This window comes from Triticum urartu, chromosome 7A, assembly GCF_056163025.1.
Source record: "Triticum urartu cultivar PI428250 chromosome 7A, HENAU_Tu73, whole genome shotgun sequence".
Classification (NCBI taxonomy): Eukaryota; Viridiplantae; Streptophyta; class Magnoliopsida; order Poales; family Poaceae; genus Triticum; species Triticum urartu.
Window position 1 is genome coordinate 96,157,896 of NC_141879.1, and position 22,729 is coordinate 96,180,624.

General features: G+C 48.9%; 1 pseudogene; it reads right to left on the reverse strand.

Moving 5' to 3' along the window:
• The window catches only part of LOC125518360 (ABC transporter C family member 10-like), a 41,810-nt pseudogene that overhangs the window by 2,325 nt on the left and 16,756 nt on the right, over positions 1-22,729 (reverse strand).

A 22,729-nucleotide genomic window follows, 5' to 3' on the forward strand; every position in this document is an offset into this window, starting at 1 on the left:
AGGGTCACAGCCCCAGATCCAAACGAAATGGAGGTCCCAATGCGGAGGACCGGGAGTAGTTGGATGACCGACTGCCAAAACTAGGAGCCGCCAGATCTCTGACAGAAGGCTAGGGGTTGCCCACGCAGGTATTTGTTTCGGATGATGTCTAACCAGAGGCCGCCTTGCCCTTGAGAAAGGCACCACAACCAGCGGGATAAGAGGGCGATATTCATGCGCTTAGAGCACATGATCCCGAGGCCTCCTTGTTCCTGAGGCTTGCAGATGTCTGGCCAGCTAACCATATGGTATTTCTGCTTATTGTTATCGCCTGCCCAGCAGAAACGAGACTGGACTTTGGCGATCTCATGATGCAGAGTCTCGTGAAGGCTATAGAAGCTCATGAGGAACAAGAGGAGGCTGGATAGGGAGGAGTTGATGAGAATCGCCCTTGCCGCCTTCGACAGCCACCTACCAAGGCTCTATGCGCGTTTGCAGCTTGGCCACGGTCGGACGCAAGTGAGCGACGGTTAGCCGAGAGTCACTAATGGGCGTTCTCAAGTATGTCGTGGGGAAGGAGCCCAAGCGGCAGTTAAGCCGGTTGGCAATGTCCAGGCATTCCGCCGGAGACTAGCCCATCACCATCACATCACTCTTGTCAAAGTTGATCTTGAGGCCAGACATTTGTTGGAAGCAGAGGAGGAGGAATTTAAGATTAGAGATGTCCGCCTCCGAGCCTTCTACCATGATGATGGTGTCGTCGGCGTACTGGAGAAGGGAGATCCCGGAGCCGCCGGCCAGGTGGGGGGTGATCCCACGAATATGGCCCGCCGCCTTAGCCTTGTCCAAGATAGTGGCGAGCACGTCCACCACCATGTTGAACAATAATGGGGAGAAGGGGTCGCCTTGTCTAAGCCCACAAGGGGTGGGAAAGTAGGGGCCGATCTCCCCATTGATGTTCACGGCAGTGCGACCGCAGGACACCATCTGCATCACTCGGGTGATCCAACGGTCATCGAAGCCCTTCCGGAGCAAAACTTCCCGAAGAAAGGGCCAGCTGATAGTGTCATACGCCTTATGGAAATCGATCTTCAGGAAGACCACCCTGAGGTGTTTAGACCGGACCTTATGGAGGACTTCATGAAGGACTAGCACCCCATCCAGGATATACCGCCCTTGAATGAAGGCGGACTGGTTGGGGTGGGTAATGTGATCCGCAAGCAGGTGAAGGAAATATGCCCTAGAGGCAATAATAAAGTTATTATTTATTTCCTTATATCATGATAAAAGTTTATTATTCATGCTAGAATTGTATTAACCGGAAACATAATACATGTGTGAATACATAGACAAACAGAGTGTCACTAGTATGCCTCTACTTGACTAGCTCGTTAATCAAAGATGGTTATGTTTCCTAACCATGGACAAAGAGTTGTCATTTGATTAAACGGGATCACATCATTAGTTGAATGATCTGATTGACATGACCCATTCCATTAGCTTAGCACCCGATCGTTTAGTATGTTGCTATTGCTTTCTTCATGACTTATACATGTTCCTATGACTATGAGATTATGTAACTCCCGTGTGCCGGAGGAACACTTTGTGTGCTACCAAACGTCACAACGTAACTGGGTGATTATAAAGATGCTCTACAGGTGTCTCCAAAGGTACATGTTGGGTTGACGTATTTCGAGATTAGGATTTGTCACTCCGATCGTCGGAGAGGTATCTCTGGGCCCTCTCGGTAATGCACATCACTTAAGCCTTGCAAGCAATGCAACTAATGAGTTAGTTGCGAGATGATGTATTACGGAACGAGTAAAGAGACTTGCCGGTAACGAGAATGAACTAGGCATTGGATACCGACGATCGAATCTCGGGCAAGTAACATACCGATGACAAAGGGAACAACGTATGTTGTTATGCGGTCTGACCGATAAAGATCTTCGTAGAATATGTAGGAGCCAATATGGTCATCCAGGTCCCGCTATTGGTTATTGACCGGAGACATGTCTCGGTCATGTCTACATTGTTCTCGAACCCGTAGGGTCCGCACGCTTAAGGTTTCGATGACAGTTATATTATGAGTTTATACGTTTTGATGTACCGAAGGTTGTTCGGAGTCCCGGATGTGATCACGGACATGACGAGGAGTCTCGAAATGGTCGAGACATAAAGATTGATATATTGGAAGCCTATGTTTGGATATCGGAAGTGTTACGTGTGAAATCGGGATTTTACCGGAGTATCGGGAGGTTACCGGAACCCCCCGGGGGCTATATGGGCCTTAGTGGGCCTTAGTGGAAAAGAGAAGAGGCAGCCTGAGATGGGCCGCGCGCCCCTCCCCTCCCTTGGTCCGAATAGGACAAGGAGAGGGGGCCGGCCCCCTTTCTCTTTCCCCCCTCCGCGAATCCTATTCCAACTAGGATTGGGGGGGGGGGTCCTACTCCCGGAGGGAGTAGGACTCCTCCTGGCGCAGCTCTCCTAGGCTGGCCGCACCCCTCCTTTGAGCCTTTATATACGGAGGCAGGGGCACCCCAGAGGAACACAAGTTGATCCACGTGATCATATTCTTAGCCGTGTGCGGCGCCCCCTGCCACCATAGTCCTCGATAATATTGTAGCGGTGCTTAGGCGAAGCCCTGCGACAGTAGTACATCAAGATCGTCACCACGCCGTCGTGCTGACGGAACTCTTCCCCGACACTTTGCTGGATCGGAGTCCGGGGATCGTCATCGAGCTGAGCGTGTGCTAAAACTCGGAGGTGCCGTAGTTTCGGGTGCTTGATCGGTCGGGCCGTGAAGACGTACGACTACATCAACCAAACGCTTCCGTTGTCGATCTACAAGGGTACGTAGATCACACTCTTCCCTCTCGTTTCTATGCATCACCATGATCTTGCGTGTGCGTAGGAATTTTTTTGAAATTACTACGTTCCCCAACAGCAGGGTCACCCTATTGGCGTACCCTTTTGCCAGAATCCGGAAGATCACATTGATCACCGTGATCGACCGGAACTGGCTGATGTCAGATGCCCCAGGCACTTTAGGGATGAGCGAAATGATCCCATAGTTTGATGCGACCGAGGTCGATGGACCCAACGTAGAACTCGTCGAAGATGGCCATGATCTCAGGCTTAATCACATTCCAGAAGGTCTGGAAGAATTTAACCGGGAGGCCATCAGGACCCGGGGCCGAGGCAGGGTTCATGCCTCTAATGGCAGCCCAGACCTCGCCCTCGGAGAAAGGAGCCGTAAGGGCCGTGTTCTCCGCAGCGGAAACTAGCTGGGGGCCGACCCAACAGTCATGGGCCAGAGATAGTCCGCTCCTAGGAGCGGAGGAAAAAAGGGTCTTGTAGAACCCGTCGACATGGGCCTGAATGTCACATGGGGACTGCAGAAGGGTTGCGCCATCCCAGAGGAGGGGGATGATGTTGCGTCTACGGCGGCCATTCGCAATGGCCTGAAAGTAGGCCGTGTTCGCGTCGCCCTTCAATACCCATTTCTGGGAGCCCCGAGACGCCAATAGGCCTCCTCGTCGGTGTAGATGATGGAGAGTTGGTCTTCCAGGTCGTACCGGGAGAGCCACTTCTCAGGGGAGAGGCCGGTCGCGTCCGCCCAAAGGTCCAGGGCCTGGATGGTGGTCAACAGAGCCTTCTTGCGTTTGTGGAGATCACGCCCAAGGTTGACGCCCCATCCCTTCATGAACTGCCAGCCACGTTTGGCACAGAGCTGCCACGAGTCAATGGCCAAGGGAGGACGGGGTGGGGGTGAGCACGAGCCTCCACCCAGCGAGCGCCCACGACCGCCACGAATCCAGTTTGGGACAGCCAGAATGTCTCAAACTGGAAGCGGGGGGGGGGGGGGGGGGGGGGGATCGGCGGTCGCTTGTCGGTGGAGGACGGGAGGAGGGGGACGTGGTCAGAGCCAACCCGGGTGATGGCCTGGAGGGAGGCTAGGGAGCAGTGGAGGTCCCATTCCGTAAAGACTAGGACCCGGTCCAGGACGGACTGGGTCGGCGACGCCCGGCGATTGGTCCAGGTAAACCTGGCACCAATCCTATCTATCTCGCGAAGACCAAGATCAGCAATGCAGTCATTAAACATTTGCATCCGTGCAAAGTTGACATGCACATTGCTCTTGTCTTCCGCGAATCGAAGGAGGTAGGTGTCAAACCTTCTTAATAATCTTATCTGAACACTTCGTAAGGCGAGAAAAGGCAAAATAGATATCTCTGTACATCTTACTTCCCATATTTGCTGATCCGAGAATTGCCCAAGAGGATCTAGATTGTATCTTACTGTACCCTTAAAAGTGTTGGATCTTGTGGAATGATACCCAAACGTGAACGCAAGTCACGTAAGCCTATTGTACTGATGTCCACAGAGTCTAATTATTTTCCCTTCGGCAGGTTCAACAAGACGAAACAATGTGCCAATTAATGTTGTCTTGCCACATCCTGTTTGACCGACTATACCAATCTTATCTCCACCTGCAAACTTGCAAGTGATCCCATGTAGTACAAGTGGAGCATCATTCCTATACCTGATCTGTCTAATGAAAATCAATCGCATAAATTTGCTAGAGGTGTTAATTGGATTTTACCTTGTATGTTGTACATGTAAATATTATATTTGATTACCTTCAAATCTCTAAGATCTAAATTGCCATCTTGGGATCAATCTGGCAATGGTCGATTTTCTTCAACAACTTCTGCTGCTTCACTTTGTATGTCCATGTACTGGCTCACCCGTTCCACTGAGATTATTTTATTCGCAAGGTTGCATTGGTTTTGAATACATGAAACAAATGACGTATTTAGCGTAAGACCATAGGACAATGCCATTCCAACAAAACCTGTGCAAGTTTGAAAGCAAGGTATTAATCAATTCTACTACTTGTAATGTTAATATCTATAAACTAAAAATTGTCAGATACTGTATTTAGTTGACTCCAACACATAAGTGGACTAGAACTGCATCTGTTATGTACTAAAAGTACCTGATGGGCTACATAGAAGAAGAAAATAGACTGGAAAATCACACAAAATCAGAAACACTTAATCATTAATGCGATAGACATTCTCTTGTCAATTACTCTAGATACTAAAAGTGTTTTGATGGCCTAAGCAGAAAAATATGCTTAAAAATCCCACAAAAATCAGAAACATCTGAGAACTTATTTGATCGACCTATTAGTTAACAAAGCACAACCCTTAGATTTTCATAAAGAACATTGATTAACTATGCAACCCAGATCTCATGTGGTGGGCATTGTATCCTAACCAGCATCCACCTCACCTATCCTAACCAGCTCAAACACGTTTGTTTTTTCCTTCCATACTTTCATCACACGTGACTTCCAGCTTTAAATCACAGTAGACTATAAACACATTTCTCCCCTTCCATACTGATTATATGGCATGAGAAATAATTGTTGGATGCATTTGTCGATGAAATTTAATGGACCTTCAACGAAAAAAATTGTGATAGATTTTTTGTTTTTGATCTTTCCACGGACCACACCTGGTGTGGGAGCTTCTAGCACTAGATCTGTCGTTTTTTATTGAATTTTTTATTGCAATATATTGAGGTGCATAGTAGTAATTGTTATTCTCATGGTGTGCGTGGATGAGTTGTCAGTTATAGGAAGCAGAGGACAACAAAGACATGGTTTGCTTGTGTGTACATTTGTTGACCTTGCCATGTGCTTAGATAGATTGTGAAAATAACTTGATGCAGAATTTCCTTAAGATTATTTACATGAAAAACATGTGGGTTAGTGCAACCTACGTGTAGGTTCTATCTTGGTCAAATGAATTTAGTATTCTTAAAACTCACTTGAGGAACAAAAATTTATATGGTGAGGAGCCAAAATACATGGTATCAAGTTAAAGCGCCAAAGTATCAGTTTAATAGTGCAAGGACCAAAATATGCACATAAACAACGAACAAAATTCAAGAATTTTTAAGTACTACCTTTTGTTATCCAAGACACTGATGTGTTGCATGTGGAAGTGCATCTAGGCCCCTACTTATCCTTTTATATTGACGGTGGAAAATTAAAGGAGCTAGTGAGGCTAGTAAGTGTATGATCGGATTTTAGTTCCTTGTGCGAAGGTTCCCCCCCCCCCCCCAAATTTAAAGGGCTAAAGGACTTCATGAAGGCTAGTTTTGTAGTCTTTCTTTCTTGTTCTTGAACTATAAGGATCCCTCACTATTAAGAGGGGGTCAAGGGATGTGAAGTTCAAGCACATGAAAGTTATTCTACATCTAAAATCCTTCCTATCCACCAAAAGGTCCAATGCCAAATAGCCAACCATCCTAGGTCAAAGGCAATCAAAAGGCGGCTTTTAGCTGGCTGGACCATTTGTGCCAATTCTGACCAGACAGTTTGAGTCTGGGTCTATTACTATGCACATGGTATTGCGATGATTCTTAAGCCAGACAGACAGTCGCACTGTCCGGTAGCTTTCAGTTTTAGTCGGACTCTGGTACTTACTCGACTGCTCTTGATTTTGCCCAGATAGAGGCCAAACTGCCCAGGACATTCCCAATAGCTCTGGGTCCTGGGGTGATTCCCAGGCTTGATTGTCTAACCCTGAGGTTGTTCTTTGCTGGGTTGGAATATCTGACGCTAATTTTTCAGCCTAAAAATAGCTAGTTTTTTCCAACCCGTCCACCGCTTCGGGATAGGGGTGACGATTCATTCTAAGCATATCAAATGTAGCTAAGAACGCTCCCCACGCTTTCCCAACCCTAATCCTTTGGTTCCTTGAGAGGTTTGTGACAGATTTTTTTAGAGGAGCTAATAACCTTAGCCAAGATTAGCTATTCGACTGATAACTTGCGTGATTTGAGCAAGTTCCGAGAATTCCCCTCTGATCTTGTTATTCTTAGAAGTTGGAGAGATGAGGACCCAAGCTTGTGGATTGCCCGATCATTTGCATTCTACAAAGCCTAATTTGTAAAAAGAGCTACAAAAATTAGTAGGCCCATTAGCCTCCTTAGGTCCATCTCAATCCTTTCAATTGGTAACAGAGTAAGGACTATTTTAAGGGCTTCACCACCTTAGAAGGCGCAGAGGGTACCTCTTCTAGTGATGCCGAGAAGTTGTACACCGTCACAGATCTCGCCAAGTTCACAGTGGAGCATAAATCCCAATCGGATGCTTCTACGAAGGTATTCGTTAACAAAAGGATAGCTAAAGCTCTTGCACTAGCGAATAGTGTTCCCGCCACCTCACAACTTGCGGAGACACAACCGTTGGGTTTGAGTAACAGTGGTGCTACACCTACTAGCTTCAACCAAGCATCATGGGCCTATCCCCCACCTCTACCAGCTTCCACTACTAAATATCACTATGCCGGCTCACCACCCGTCCTTGAAGGAAGAGACTACTCTCATTGGAAGTTTCCTATGGAGTCTCATATTCATATCTCTTTGGCGGCGCTTTGGGAGATTGTGGAGCATGGATTCAATCCGGTGGATGCCGGTAATGTGACTACGCGTGAAGTGATTGACCAAGAACTCAATGCCACCACTATCCATTTGATTTAAAGTGCCTTTCAAGAGATATCTATGCCCAAGTCATCCTCATCAAGTGCACAAAAAGCTCTATGGGATCATTTGGTTGTCATGAATGAAGGCACCACATGCATTCAAAGGTTAAAGTATCAAATGGCCAAGCATGACATGAAATTGTTTGTGATGAACCCCTACAAAACACCTCAAACACTATTCATGACTCGCCGCTCTTGTGGTCAAGTTGCAAGGCTTTAGGTGTGAGAAGATCAATGATGGATTCATCGTGAGAAAGTTCATTGGAGTACCAGCACCTCACTTCCTATCTATGGTGTTACACATTCATCAAAAGAATGATTATGCAACCTTGGTGCCTAATGATGTTCTTGCTTATTTCGTCACCTATAACGACATGACTGAGGATGGAAAGAGGACTCCTATGACTCACAGGTTGTCCAAGCCTCTTGCATTAAAGGAATACATGTTTAAGAGGAATAATCAAGTGAAGAGGAGGAGGAAGAAGAATCTTGAGTTCTAACTATCAAGATTGATGCAGATTTTCAGAACGAACTAGATTGTTCCCCTCGTGTCACTCCCCAAGCGATGCCAGAGGAAACTTAGTGTCACGGCCTCGATCCTGCCATAGTGGCCTCGGGTCCCATTGCCAAGGTGGTGGGAAGCTCTCCTTGAATGGCGCTAGTAGTCGGCTATGTGGTATGGAGCGATGGCGGTCGGCCTACCGGCTCTAGGATGTCGGTAAGGGGGAGGGGCTCGGGTTGAGCTCACTGTCACGCCGTGAGGCGTTGGGCGGTGGCTTGGGTGGCTAGCACGAAGGTGCAATACAGTGTGCACCCTTCACAGGTGGTGGTTGGCGGGTTCGTCCACAAGGTTGGAGTGGAGACCACCCTGGTGGTGTGGATTTATGTTCGTTGCATCTGGGCCAATGTGTCTGGATACGTGTGCAAGGCCATAATGCATGTGTGCCTATAGCCTATGTTGGTTCTAGATTGGCAATGAGTGGTGTGGTGGTATGTTGGATTGTGCGGGTGACTAGCTCCGGCTAGATCTGGATCGTACAGTCTCGGCAACGCCGATGTCGTTGTTGTATGGGCGGTGATGGCTTCGGTGAGCGGGTGGGCAGCTCTGCAGCAATGGTGACAAACCAAATATGGAGGATGGTGGTGCGGCGAAGTTGACATTCAGTGGTTGGAATGGGGACAGCCATGGCGATCTGAGGAGCCATGATGGTTTGCATGCCGTGTTGGTAGTGGATGGTGGGGCAAGTTGTCTGGCGCATATGTCTACCTAGCTCGGGCAATGATGGCAGGTAGGCCGCTGATGGCAGTCGGTTGGGTAGGCTTACAATGAGGATGGGTTTGGTGGGCTCTAGGTGATAGCCTAGAGCAATCTTGGTCGATGTGAGCATCGTCGGCATCCTATGCCATCATTCCTCCTTGTAGATGTCACCGTGGAGGTCCTTCACCCCCCTTGACATTGCGGTTTTGAGCTCTTCGGGTGAAGACTCAAGTTTCGACCTTAGTTGGAGCGGGCATCAACGGCATCCCATCTCTTCTCTCTTGGGGGTGATCCTGGTTCGTCAAGCATTGTAGCTTCATAGTTGGTCAAGCGGGTGTGCAGCCTCAAGACTGGCATTGAAGTCAAAGCAATGACTCTCGAGAATAGCATGCATGAAACATGTTTACTTTGGTCAATTGGGTGACATAGTTGTCGGCTTGGTTGGTACACTGCCTCGGGGCTAGCGTGGAAGCCAGAGAGGCGGCTCCGGAATCCGTTGGTGTGTTGTAGGGTGTCGATTTTGGTCACTTTGGTTACAAAATATTAGTAAACTGGTGTAGAAATGTACTAATTTTTTGAAAAAATATAGTAAAATATTGACTTGGATGGTAAAAATTATATTCCAATATTACTATCTTTTGTATATAATTTTACTAAGGGTGTAGAATATTACTAAGTGTGTACAATATTTTATGCTCTAGCTTAGAATAGCGGTATTGTATATATATATATAAATACAAATATTCTGCCTGGCAAAAGGCGGAAAATGTAACTTTCTTGCAATAACTAACATTACTACCTTAATTCACAAATACAATGCATTCTAGAAAGCATTTGGTCGAACTTTTATAACTTTCAGTTAAAGAAGGATAAACCTCCTGGCCTCCGCATCTTGAGATGCATAGAACCAAATATTATTGAAGTTGATGCAAGGCAACGCGAGAAAAGCCATCAGCAAGCGAATCTTGCATCTCCGCTCCCCTCCCGCGACGCGCCCGCGCGCGCCGGGAGGGGGGGACTGATGGAGTCCTGGATTAGGGGGTCTCCGGACAGCCGGACTATATCCTTTGGCCGGACTGTTGGACTATGAAGATACGAGATTGAAGACTTCGTCCCGTGTCCGGATGGGACTCTACTTGGCGTGGAAGGCAAGCTAGGCAATACGGATATGTATATCTCCTCCTTTGTAACCGACCTTGTGTAACCCTAACCTCCTCCGGTGTCTATATAAACCGGAGGGTTTTAGTCCGTAGGACAACATACAATCATACCATAGGCTAGCTTCTAGGGTTTAGCCTCTCTGATCTCGTGGTAGATCAACTCTTGTACTACTCATATTATCAAGAATAATCAAGCAGGACGTAGGGTTTTACCTCCATCAAGAGGGCACGAACCTGGGTAAAACATCGTGTCCCCTGCCTCCTGCTACCATCCGCCTTAGACGCACAGTTCGGGACCCCCTACCCGAGATCCGCCGGTTTTGACACCAACATTGGTGCTTTCATTGAGAGTTCCTCTGTGTCATCGTCATTACGCTTGATGGCTCCTTCGATCATTGATAGCGATGCAGTCCAGGGTGAGACCTTTCTCCCCGGACAGATCTTTGTATTCGGCGGCTTCGCACTGCGGGCCAACTCGGTTGGCCATCTGGAGCAGATCGAGAGTTACGCCCCTGGCCACCAGGTCAGATTCGAAAGCTTAAACTACACGGCCGACATCCGCGGAGACTTGATCTTCGATGGATTCGAGCCCCAGCCGAGCGCGTCGCACGGTCACGATGGGCATGATTTAGCTCTACCATCGGACAGTGTTCAGGAGACCGCACTGGCGACCGCTCCGACCCTCAATTCGGAGCCAATTGCGCCATCCATGGACGGGCGGATAGACCCCGCCACGGAGGCCGTATTCTCAGCGGCGATCGAGCCGAATATCGACCTTACCCTTCACGGGAGCCGTGACACCGAACTGCCGGATTCTTCCCCGGCCACGAACTCCAAACCGCCTGCGCCTGTGCCTATCGAATTTGACTGGGCACCGATCATGGAGTTCACCTCCATGGATATCTTTTAGCACTCACCCTTCGGCGACATGCTGAGCTCATTAAGGTCTCTCTCCCTGTTAGGAGAGTCCTGGCCGAACTATGTTCGGCAGGATGGGGATGCGGATGACGAAGAAATTCGCCGCCCACCCACCACCCACTTAGTAGCCACTGTCGACGATTTGACCGACATGCTCGACTTTGATTTTGAAGACATCGATGGTATGGACGACGATGCAGGAGACGAACAGGAACCACTACCCACAGGGCACTGGACAACCACTTCATCATATGATGTATACATGGTGGACACACCCAAAGAAAATGACGACGAGGAACGGAAAGACGCAGCGAAGGGTTGTTCGCTCGAGAAGCAGACAAAGCGGCGGCGTAAGCGCCGCTCCAAATACCGCCTCGGCAGAAAAAGCGGTCATATAGACCCAGCGTTAGAGCAGGGTGAACCATCGCCCGACCACGGCAACACGGAGAATCAAACCGAACAACCCGACTCCGTCGAAGATAACAGTCCGGACGACATCACACCGGACAGGCGCCCGGAGCAACAGAATGCCCATCAAAGGTTTGTTGCCACTGCGAGGAGCCTGAAAAAGCAGAAGCAAAGGCTCAGGGCTGCACAAGACACACTCAGAATCAGATGGAGTGAAGTACTCAACACTGCAGCGAAGTACGGCGGTAATCGCCGCACCAAGAGCTACCCGAAGCGAAAGTTGCTACCTGAATTCGATGAGGAGGCCTTAGATCCCCCGCAATTGAAAAAAAACGGCCATCCGGTCGGATAGACGACCTCGTGGCCAACATAGAGCGGCAAACGACACCGCACATAAGGCAGTACGTGATCCACGCGAGGGCTCGCATCAAAAGGATGGCGCAACCAGATCCATATACGGGCCACACAAGCGCGCTCCAGCATGCAATGCAACACAACAAACATCCGAACACCATGGTACACCCAAATACAGGGGTGCCGCACACCCCCTACTACTAGGAAAAAGCCTAGTAGTAGCGCGGGTTAAAAGCTAGTAGTAGTGTGGGTGCCTGCGCTACTACTACGACGCTACAGCTAACTAGTAGTAGTAGCCCGGTGCATCCCGCGCTACTACTACTAACTATCTGTAGCGCGTGTCTGTTACCCGCGCTACTACTATTAATTTGAAAAACAAAAAAAATCTCGACCCCGTGCATGCTGTCAATGGTGTCAATGGTTCGTTCGACGGCGCCGACGTCCATGGCGACGGGGCGGCGGCCGGCGGCGACGCGCACGTTGGCCGGGAGCAGGGAGATCTCGTCCATGACGCGCGCCTCGTGGAGGCCGCGGAGGCCAGCCCGGCATTGGCCGGGAGTTGGAGGACCTGGATCTTGGTGTCGTGTGTGGGGAGCAGCACCTCACGGCGGCCCTCGTGCTGTCGGAGGAGGAGGGGGATGGGTCAGCTAGGGTTCCGGATCGAATCGGAGAGGGGGGAGGTGGAGGAGGAGGAGGGCTGACCTGGAGCGAGAAGAAGACGGCGAAGGCGGTGAGGAGGAGGATGCCGAGGTCGTGCTTCCGCATCTTGGCGGCGGCGAGGAGCTCCGGCGACCTCCCACCGGAGGGATCTCGGAGAGGGAGGGAGGAAGAAAGCAGAGTGTACCAGCGGCGGCCACCGCTGAAGTACGAGGAAGAGAGGAGGAAAGTGAGAGAGGGGAAAAGTGAGGGGGAGAGGAGGGATTCGGCCGAGGATATGGGAATTTAACCTACCTCGTACTTAGTAGTAGCGAGGGGTATAAAACCACGCTACTACTATCAACTTAGTAGTAGCGCGGGTTTGTACCCCTCGCTACTACTATGGCATGTCCCAGGAGGGCACGGTAGAGACCGCTTAGTAGTAGTGTGGGTTAAAGACCCGTGCTACTAGTATCAACTTAGTAGTAGCGAGGGGTAAAAACCCGCGCTACTAGTAAGTAGCAGCAGCGAGGGTTATAAACCCGCGCTACTAGTAAGCGTCTGCCTATAAGCTTTTCCCTAGTAGTGACCGATGAGGTGCTGGACCATGAATTTCCAGAGGGATTCAAACCCGTAAACATAGAGGCGTACGACGGAACGACAGACCCTGGGGTCTGGATTGAGGACTACATCCTCCATATCCACATGGCTCGAGGAGATGATCTCCATGCCATCAAGTATTTACCCCTCAAGCTCAAAGGACCAGCTCGGCACTGGCTTAAAAGCCTCCCCGAAAACTCCATTGGAAGCTGGGAAGAGCTCGAAGACGCTTTTCGGGCAAATTTTCAAGGGACCTATGTCCGACCATCGGATGCGGACGATTTAAGTCATATAACTCAACAGCCCGGAGAGTCAGCCCGAAAGCTTTGGAATAGGTTCCTCACTAAAAAGAACCAAATAGTCGACTGTTCGGACGCCGAAGCCTTAGCAGCTTTCAAGCACAGCGTTCGAGACGAATGGCTCGCCAGAAACCTCGGCCAAGAAAAGCCGAGAACAATGGCAGCATTGACAAGCCTCATGACCCGCTTTTGCGCGGGCGAGGACAGCTGGTTAGCCTGGTGCAGCACCAGCGACCCAAGTACATCCGAAGTCAGGGATGAAAACGGGAAACCACGACGCAGCAAAAACAAGCACCGGAATAAAGAAGACAGCCCGAAGAGCACGGCGGTAAACGCCGGATTCAGAAGCTCTCGGCCAGGTCAGCAAAAACTGCCCTTCAAAGGCAACAGAGACGAACTGTCCAGCCTAAACAAGATTCTGGACAAAATATGTCAGATCCACAGCACCCCCGATAAACCTGCAAATCATGCCCATAGAGAATGTTGGGTCTTCAAGCAGTCCGGCAAGCTCAACGCCGAACACAAGGGGCAGGATACACCGAGCGAAGAAGAGGACGAGCCTCGCAAGCAAAGCACCGGGGAACAAAAGAAATTCCCACCAGAAGTTAAAACAGTAAACGTGTTACACGTGACAAAGGGGAGAAACAAAGCGGCACTCCTAGAGACACATGTCCCAGGTCCTATCACAGCGGAGTTCTGCCACTGGTCGTCCCAACCGATCACCTTCGACCATCGGGATTACTCGGCAAGTATCCGACATGCAGGATGGGCTGCCTTGGTGTTAGACCCGATAATTGATGGATACCACTTCACACGAGTCCTGATGGACGGCGGCAGTAGTTTAAACCTGATATATCAGGACACAGTCCGCAAAATGGGGATAAACCCAACAAAAATTAGCCATAGCAATACTACCTTTAAAGGAGTAACGCCAGGCCTAGAATCCCATTGCACGGGCTCCCTACTACTCGAGGTTATATTCGGCTTCTCCGATAACTTCCGCAGCGAAAATTTAACCTTCCACATCGCTCCGTTCCAAAGTGGCTATCAAGCACTACTCAGACGCGAAGCTTTCGCTCGCTTTAACGCAATACCACATTACGCTTCCCTCATGGTTAAAATGCCCAGTCCACGTGGCATCATTACAGTAAATGGAAATATTGAGCGCTCCTTGCGCGCGGAAGACTGCACGGCTGCCTTGGCAGCCGCACACTAAACGTCCTCACCAACTAAAGCATTCTACAGGTCGTTAAGACCACGGACACGGTTGGACGAGTCCGGTGCAGCTATATGTAATTGATACAGGTTTGATGGCTATACTCCTATTACAATACAAGGGGCTCAACGCGCGCGCACAAATGGCAATTAGGCTCAACTTTGCTCATTTTGAACTATATATTGTTTATTTAGTATAACTTACCTTTTGCACAGCAACTTTTCAATTAAGTTCCTCTCTTTTTCAGATGACCATCGTGCTACACCCGTCCAGAATACGGCACAACGGAGACACACGCGCAGACGTGCAGCAGGGACCCGTTCCAAGGATTGTTTTTAGATTAAGACCCTGCGTAAACCTTTTTTACAGTCTCTTGTTGATACACATCCCTCGGATTCTCAGTACAATTGAGAAGGATGCTGACGTATTGGCATGTGGCCACGTCAGAATATTGCACGTACCTGGACACCAGGGGCTTATTACAAAGGGCACTGTTTAGGCCCAGTTTACATCATAAAGACATAATACCTTAGGGAGTGTTCGGCGTCCCGAGTTTGGCCTTATATGCATCAGCTCCGAATCATGTCTTTGGTCAATTGTTGGGTTTTCCCGGCTCCTGTGTTTTGCTGCCTTATGTTCTGCTCTAACGGCTAAGGCGGCACCAGGAGAACTACTGCGATTGTGCCCTGGTTCATCCGGACGAGCACCTCAGTAGAGAAAGCCGAAAACTGACTATCATGATATAGCGTGAGACTGGTCAACCACTCGATGACCTAGCGGAATCTTCGGGATTCCTCCGCCTTAACGAAGGGCCGTTTCCCGACCAGGCATGTACGCGGCCCAAATCCGGATGAGCGCGGAGCCACCAAGGGCTATATAGTAGCCCCACTTTCAAACTCCTCTGGCTAAGTAAAAGTGTTAAAGCATTATAGTCCGGTTGCCTAGTTCGCTGCGCTATCACCTCCTTCATGGACCAAGACGTTGGATCAAGTGTGAACATGCATCTTCTGCGGACACCCCCGCATTATATGCGTGGGGGCTGAAGCCGACGACTGCCATCTTTCAGGTTATATACATATATACATAAATGGCCACACAGGAGGCATCATAGCACTTTCGGGCAAAAAATATAAATACAGCCTTGATAAACTCAATAAAACATTGTTTTTACAATGGGAATACATGTCACTCAAACATAATATTCTTCGAGCAATGAGCCTCTATCGAACGAGCGCCTTCAAGAACTTCTTCAAAGTAGTGCTCGGCAGCCACTCGGCCTATGGCCGAATCCTGTGCCGCAATAGTGGTGGCATCCATCTCCGCCCAGTATGTTTTGACACGGGCAAGGGCCATCCGCGAGCCTTCTATGCACGCCGACCTCTTTACAGCATCGATGTGTGGCACAGTGCCAAGGAATTGTTGCACTAAGCTAAAATAGCTATTCGGCCTTGGCCCTCCTGGCCACAAATGATCCACAACGGACCTCATGGCCAGTCCGGACAACCTATGGAGCTCGGCCCAACCGGTCAATCGCTCATTCAGCAGCAGCGGACGGATCAGAGCGTGAAACTGTGACCAGAATAGCTTCTCCACTTCGGGACCTTTCTGATCCTTGAAGTACTCGGCGGCATCAGCAGCGCTGGCAGCCAAATCCATGTACGCGTCCGTAGAACTCCATAGCCGGTCCAGAGGAGCATACTTCGGATCTTCGAACTTAGTCCGCAACAAGAAGGGCTTCCCAGACACGATATCTGCAGCTTGATTCAGCTCCTCCTTCGTCGCTCTAATTTTGGAGCGGGCTTCCTTGGCAGCCACCCGGGCCTTCTCCAGGTCCGTCGCTTTCACCCGGTTTTCCTCTTCAAGAAGCCGGTAACGGTCAGCAGCATCTTTTAACTCCACGGCCATCTTGGCAATTTTTTCTTTGCTCTTGCAATGTGCGGCCTGTTCGGCCCTTAACTCTTCGGCCGCCTGCAAAGCGACCGCATTGCTACTCCTTGCTTGCTCCTTGGCTTGGGCAAGCTCCGCCCGAAGGGTCTCCACGGTGGCAGCTCCATCTGCAGTCACGACATATTAAAGATACAGGCATCATGTTGCTCTTACTATGTGACATTCACCGGAAAAATCACCTACCTAGTGCCTCGTCAAGCCGCTTGTTGACAAGAACGATGTCGGCATATGCCGCATCCAGCTGCCACTTTAGTTCGGCATACCCATCAGTCCGGCTAGCCACTAGAGCTTCCACCACCTGCACATAAAGGCAGTCTGGTTATTAACTGGGACTATGATCCTCTGTTTGCCGCCGTTTTCGACAACAACCAGAGTCTCAGGGGCTACTATCTACACAGGGCACATTTAAAAATATGCGGTATCGTAAAAAATATACATCATTTCACGTACCTCAAAACCCGTCAGTAGACTCGTAAAAGCTTCATGCAACCCGCTTTCGGCGGACGTAATCCTTTCAATCACCGTACCCATCAAGGTGCGGTGCTCTTCTGAGATAGCCGCTTGCGCCAGCAGATCCCTCCGTATGTCCGACCGCACACCAGACGGTGCCCGGCTCTTTTGATGACTCTCTTCGAGAGCCGGGTGTTGAGGACTTCGGGTGGCCATGAGATTACCTTCTGGACTTGCCGGATCCGGAGAAACCCTCCGCGATGACACCTCGGGGTCGCCCGCTTCGTGAGGCGGTGTGGCAGGGGGAGGCGTTTCGCTCTCCATCATCTCCGGAATAAGATCCCCCGAAGATGAGCTCTGCTAAGAAGGGCTAAGATCCGAACTGCAAGATAAATACTTTGGTTATTTTCCTCAGAAGTAGAGCAAGATATCTTCACTATTAAGTACTTTTTGCTTACTTACAGCTCGGTAGAGGGCAGATCCCCGCACGGACATTGTGTGGCAAGAATACCCTTCGAGGCAGGACCCTCTAGCGGAGATTTCTTCTCCTGTTTGGAAACCTTAGTTTCCAGATCTTCAGAGGCAGTCCTCTTCCTCCCCCGGGGAGACAGAATGTCATATTCCTCCCCTTGGTTATCCTCCCTCGCGAAGGCACTCATTCCCTCGATTGGAATAGGTAGCGATGGAGGCCCGCTTTCGCCCTCTTTATTCCCCCCTTCGTCTTCCTTGGAGGGCACTAGACAAGGTGTTGTCTCGAGCATCTTTTCCAGCACCGGATTGTCCAAGCCTTCAGGAAGGGGGGCTGAACACCGGATCATCTTCGCCTTTGCTATCCAGTCCTGGTCAAAGAGCGATTCTTCAGAATGATTTCATGATAAATAAAAGGACAGTGTGTTCGACCATGGGATTACTGTTGGAAATATGCCCTAGAGGCAATAATAAAAGGATTATTATTATATTTCCTTGTTCATGATAATTGTCTTTTATTCATGCTATAATTGTGTTATCCGGAAATCGTAATACATGTGTGAATACATAGACACCAACATGTCCCTAGTAAGCCTCTAGTTGACTAGCTCGTTGATCAACAGATAGTCATGGTTTCCTGACTATGGACATTTTATGTCATTGATAACGAGATCACATCATTAGGAGAATGATGTGATGGACAAGACCCAATCCTAAACGTAGCACAAGATCGTATAGTTCGTTTGCTAGAGTTTTTCCAATGTCAAGTATCTTTTCCTTAGACCATGAGACCATGTAACTCCCGGATACCGTAGGAGTGCTTTGGGTGTACCAAATGTCACAATGTAACTGGGTGACTATAAAGGTATACTACGGGTATCTCCTAAAGTGTCTGTTGGGTTGACACGGATCAAGACTGGGATTTGTCACTCCGTATAACGGAGAGGTATCTCTGGCCCACTCGGTAATGCATCATCATAATGAGCTCAAAGTGACCAAGTGTCTGGTCACGGGATCATGCATTACGGTACGAGTAAAGTGACTTGCCGGTAACGAGATTGAACGAGGTATTGGGATACCGACGATCGAATCTCGGGCAAGTAACGTACCGATTGACAAAGGGAATTGTATACGAGGTTGCTTGAATCCTCGACATCGTGGTTCATCCGATGAGATCATCGAGGAGCATGTGGGAGCCAACATGAGTATCCAGATCCCGCTGTTGGTTATTGACCAGAGAGCCGTCTCGGTCATGTCTACATGTCTCCCGAACCCGTAGGGTCTACACACTTAAGGTTCGGTGACGCTAGGGTTGTATGGATATGAGTATGCAGTAACCCGAAAGTTGTTCGGAGTCCCGGATGAGATCCCGGACGTCACGAGGAGTTCCGGAATGGTCCGGAGGTGAAGAATTATATATAGGAAGTGCAGTTTCGGACATCGGGAGAGTTTCGGGGGTCACCGGTATTGTACCGGGACCACCGGAAGGGTCCCGGGGGTCCACCGGGTGGGACCACCCATCCCGGAGGGCCCCATGGGCTAAAGTGGGGAGGGGAACCAGCCCATAGTGGGCTGGTGCACCCCCTTGGCCCACCCCATGCGCCTAGGGTTGGGAACCCTAGGGTGGGGGGGGCGCCCCACCTGGCTTGGGGGGCACTCCACCCCTTGGCCGCCGTCCCCCTAGGAGATCCCATCTCCTAGGGCCGGCGCACCCCCTAGGGGGCCTATATAAAGGGGGGAGGGAGGGGCAGCCGCACCCTTGAGTCTTGGCGCCTCCCTCTCCCCTGCTACACCTCTCCCTCTCGCAGAAGAACGGCGAAGCCCTGCTGCGGTGACTGCTGCATCCACCACCACGCCGTCGTGCTGCTGGATCTTCATCAACCTCTCCTTCCCCCTTGCTGGATCAAGAAGGAGGAGACGTCACGCTGACCATACGTGTGCTGAACACGGAGGTGCCGTCCGTTCGGCGCTAGGATCTCCGGTGATTTGGATCACGTCGAGTACGACTTCCTCATCCCCGTTCCTTGAACGCTTCCGCGCGTGATCTACAAAGGTATGTAGATGCAATCCGATCACTCGTTGCTAGATGAACTCATAGATGGATATTGGTGAAACCGTAGGAAAATTTTTGTTTTCTGCAACGTTCCCCAACAGTGGCATCATGAGCTAGGTCTATGCGTAGTTCTCTTTGCATGAGTAGAACACAATTTGTTGTGGGCGTAAATGTTGTCAACTTTCTTGCCGCTACTAGTCTTATTTTGCTTCAGCAGTATTGTGGGATGAAGCAGCCCGGACCAACCTTACACGTACGCTTACGTGAGACCAGTTCCACCGACTGACATGCACTAGTTGCATAAGGTGGCTGGCGGGTGTCTGTCTCTCCCACTTTAGTTGGAGCGGATTCGGTGAAAATGGTCCTTATGAAGGGTAAATAGAAGTTGACAAATCACGTTGTGGCTTTCACGTAGGTAAGAAAACGTTCTTTCTAGAACCCTATTGCAGCCACGTAAAACTTGCAACAACAATTAGAGGACGTCTAACTTGTTTTTGCAACAAGTGTTTTGTGATGTGATATGGCCAAAGTTGTGATGAATGATGAATGATATATATGTGATGTATGAGATGTTCATGCTATTGTAATAGGAATCATGACTTGCATGTCGATGAGTATGACAACCGGCAGGAGCCATAGGAGTTGTCTTTATTTTTTGTATGACCTGCGTGTCATTGAGAAACACCATGTAAATTACTTTACTTTATTGCTAAACGTGTTAGCCATAGTAGTAGAAGTAATAGTTGGCGAGCAACTTCATGGAGACACGATGATGGAGATCATGATGATGGAGATCATGGTGTCATGCCGGTGACAAGATGATCATGGAGCCCCAAGATGGAGATCAAAGGAGCTATGTGATATTGGCCATATCATGTCACTATTATTATTTGATTGCATGTGATGTTTATCATGTTTTTGCATATTGTTTACTTAGAATGACGGTAGTAAATAAGATGATCCCTCATAATAATTTCAAGAAAGTCTTCCCCCTAACTGTGCACCGTTGCGACAGTTCGTTGTTTCAAAGCACCACGTGATGATCGGGTGTGATAGATTCCAACGTTCACATACAACGGGCGTAAGACAGATTTACACATGCAAACACTTAGGTTGACTTGACGAGCCTAGCATGTACAGACATGGCCTCGGAACACACAAGACCGAAAGGTCGAGCATGAGTCGTATAGAAGATACGATCAACATGAAGATGTTCACCGATGTTGGCTAGTCCGTCTCACGTGATGATCGGACACGGCCTAGTTAACTCGGATCATGTTATACTTAGATGACTAGAGGGATGTCTATCTGAGTGGGAGTTCATTGAATAATTTGATTAGATGAACTTAATTATCATGAACTTAGTCTAAAATCTTTACAACATGTATATTAGATCAAATGGCCAACGTTGTCCTCAACTTCAACGCGTTCCTAGAGAAAACCAAGCTGAAAGACGATGGCAGCAACTATACAGACTGGGTTCGGATCCTGAGGATCATCCTCATAGATGCCAAGAAAGATTATGTCCTAAAAGCACCGCTAGGTGAAGCACCTGCTCTCCCTGCAAAACAAGACATTATGAACGCTTGGCAGACACGTACCGATGATTACTCCCTCGTTCAGTGTGGCATGCTTTACAGCTTAGAGCCGGGGCTCCAAAAGCGTTTTGAGAGACACGGAGCATATGAGATGTTCGAAGAGCTGAAAATGGTTTTTCAAGCTCATGCCTGGGTCGAGAGATATGAAGTCTCCGACAAGTTCTTCAGCTGTAAGATGGAGGAAAACAGTTCTGTCAGTGAGCACATACTCACTATGTCTGGGTTACATAACCGCTTGACTCAGCTGGGAGTTAATCTCCCGGATGACGCGTTCATTGACAGAATCCTTCAGTCGCTTCCACCGAGCTACAAGAGCTTTGTGATGAACTTCAATATGCAGGGGATGGAAAAGACCATTCCTGAAGTATTTGCAATGCTGAAATCAGCAGAGGTAGACGTCAAAAAGGAACATCAAGTGTTGATGGTGAATAAAACCACTAAGTTCAAGAAAGGCAAGGGTAAGAAAAACTTCAAGAAGGACGGCAAGGGAGTTGCCGCGCCCGGCAAGCAAGCTGCCGGGAAGAAGCCAAAGAATGGACCCAAGCCCGAGACTGAGTGCTTTTATTGCAAGAAAAGTGGTCACTGGAAGCGGAACTGTCCCAAATACTTAGCGGACAAGAAGGCCGGCAAAACAAAAGGTATATGTGATATACATGTAATTGATGTGTACCTTACCAGTACTCATAGTAGCTCCTGGGTATTTGATACCGGTGCAGTTGCTCACATTTGTAACTCAAAGCAGGAGCTGCGGAATAAGCGGAGACTGGCGAAGGACGAGGTGACGATGCGCGTCGGGAATGGTTCCAAGGTCGATGTGATCGTCGTCGGCACGCTACCTCTACATTTACCTACGGGATTAGTTTTGAACCTCAATAATTGTTATTTAGTGCCAAGTTTGAGCATGAACATTGTATCAGGATCTCGTTTAATACGAGATGGCTACTCATTTAAATCCGAGAATAATGGTTGTTCTATTTATATGAGAGATATGTTTTATGGTCATGCTCCGATGGTGAATGGTTTATTCTTAATGAATCTCGAGCGTAATGCTACACATATTCATAGTGTGAGTACCCAAAGATGTAAGGTTGATAATGATAGTCCCACATACTTGTGGCACTGCCGCCTTGGTCACATAGGTGTCAAACGCATGAAGAAGCTCCATGTAGATGGACTTTTAGAGTCTCTTGATTACGAATAATTTGACACGTGCGAACCATGCCTCATGGGTAAAATGACCAAGACTCCGTTCTCAGGAACAATGGAGCGAGCAACCAACTTATTGGAAATCATACATACTGATGTGTGCGGTCCAATGAGTGTTGAGGCTCGCGGTGGCTATCGTTATGTTCTCACCCTCACTGATGACTTGAGTAGATATGGGTATGTCTATTTAATGAAACACAAGTCTGAGACCTTTGAAAAGTTCAAGGAATTTCAGAGTGAGGTTGAGAATCAACGTGACAGGAAAATCAAGTTCTTGCGATCAAATCGTGGAGGAGAATACTTGAGTCACGAGTTTGGCACACACTTAAGAAAATGTCGAATAGTTTCACAACTGACACCGCCTGGAACACCTCAGCGTAATGGTGTGTCCGAACGTCGTAATCGCACTCTACTAGATATGGTGCGATCTATGATGTCTCTTACCGATTTACCGCTATCATTTTGGGGCTATGCTTTAGAGACTGCCGCATTCACTTTAAATAGAGCTCCATCGAAATCCGTTGAGACGACACCGTATGAATTATGGTTTGGGAAGAAACCTAAGCTGTCGTTTCTAAAAGTTTGGGGATGCGATGCTTATGTCAAGAAACTTCAAC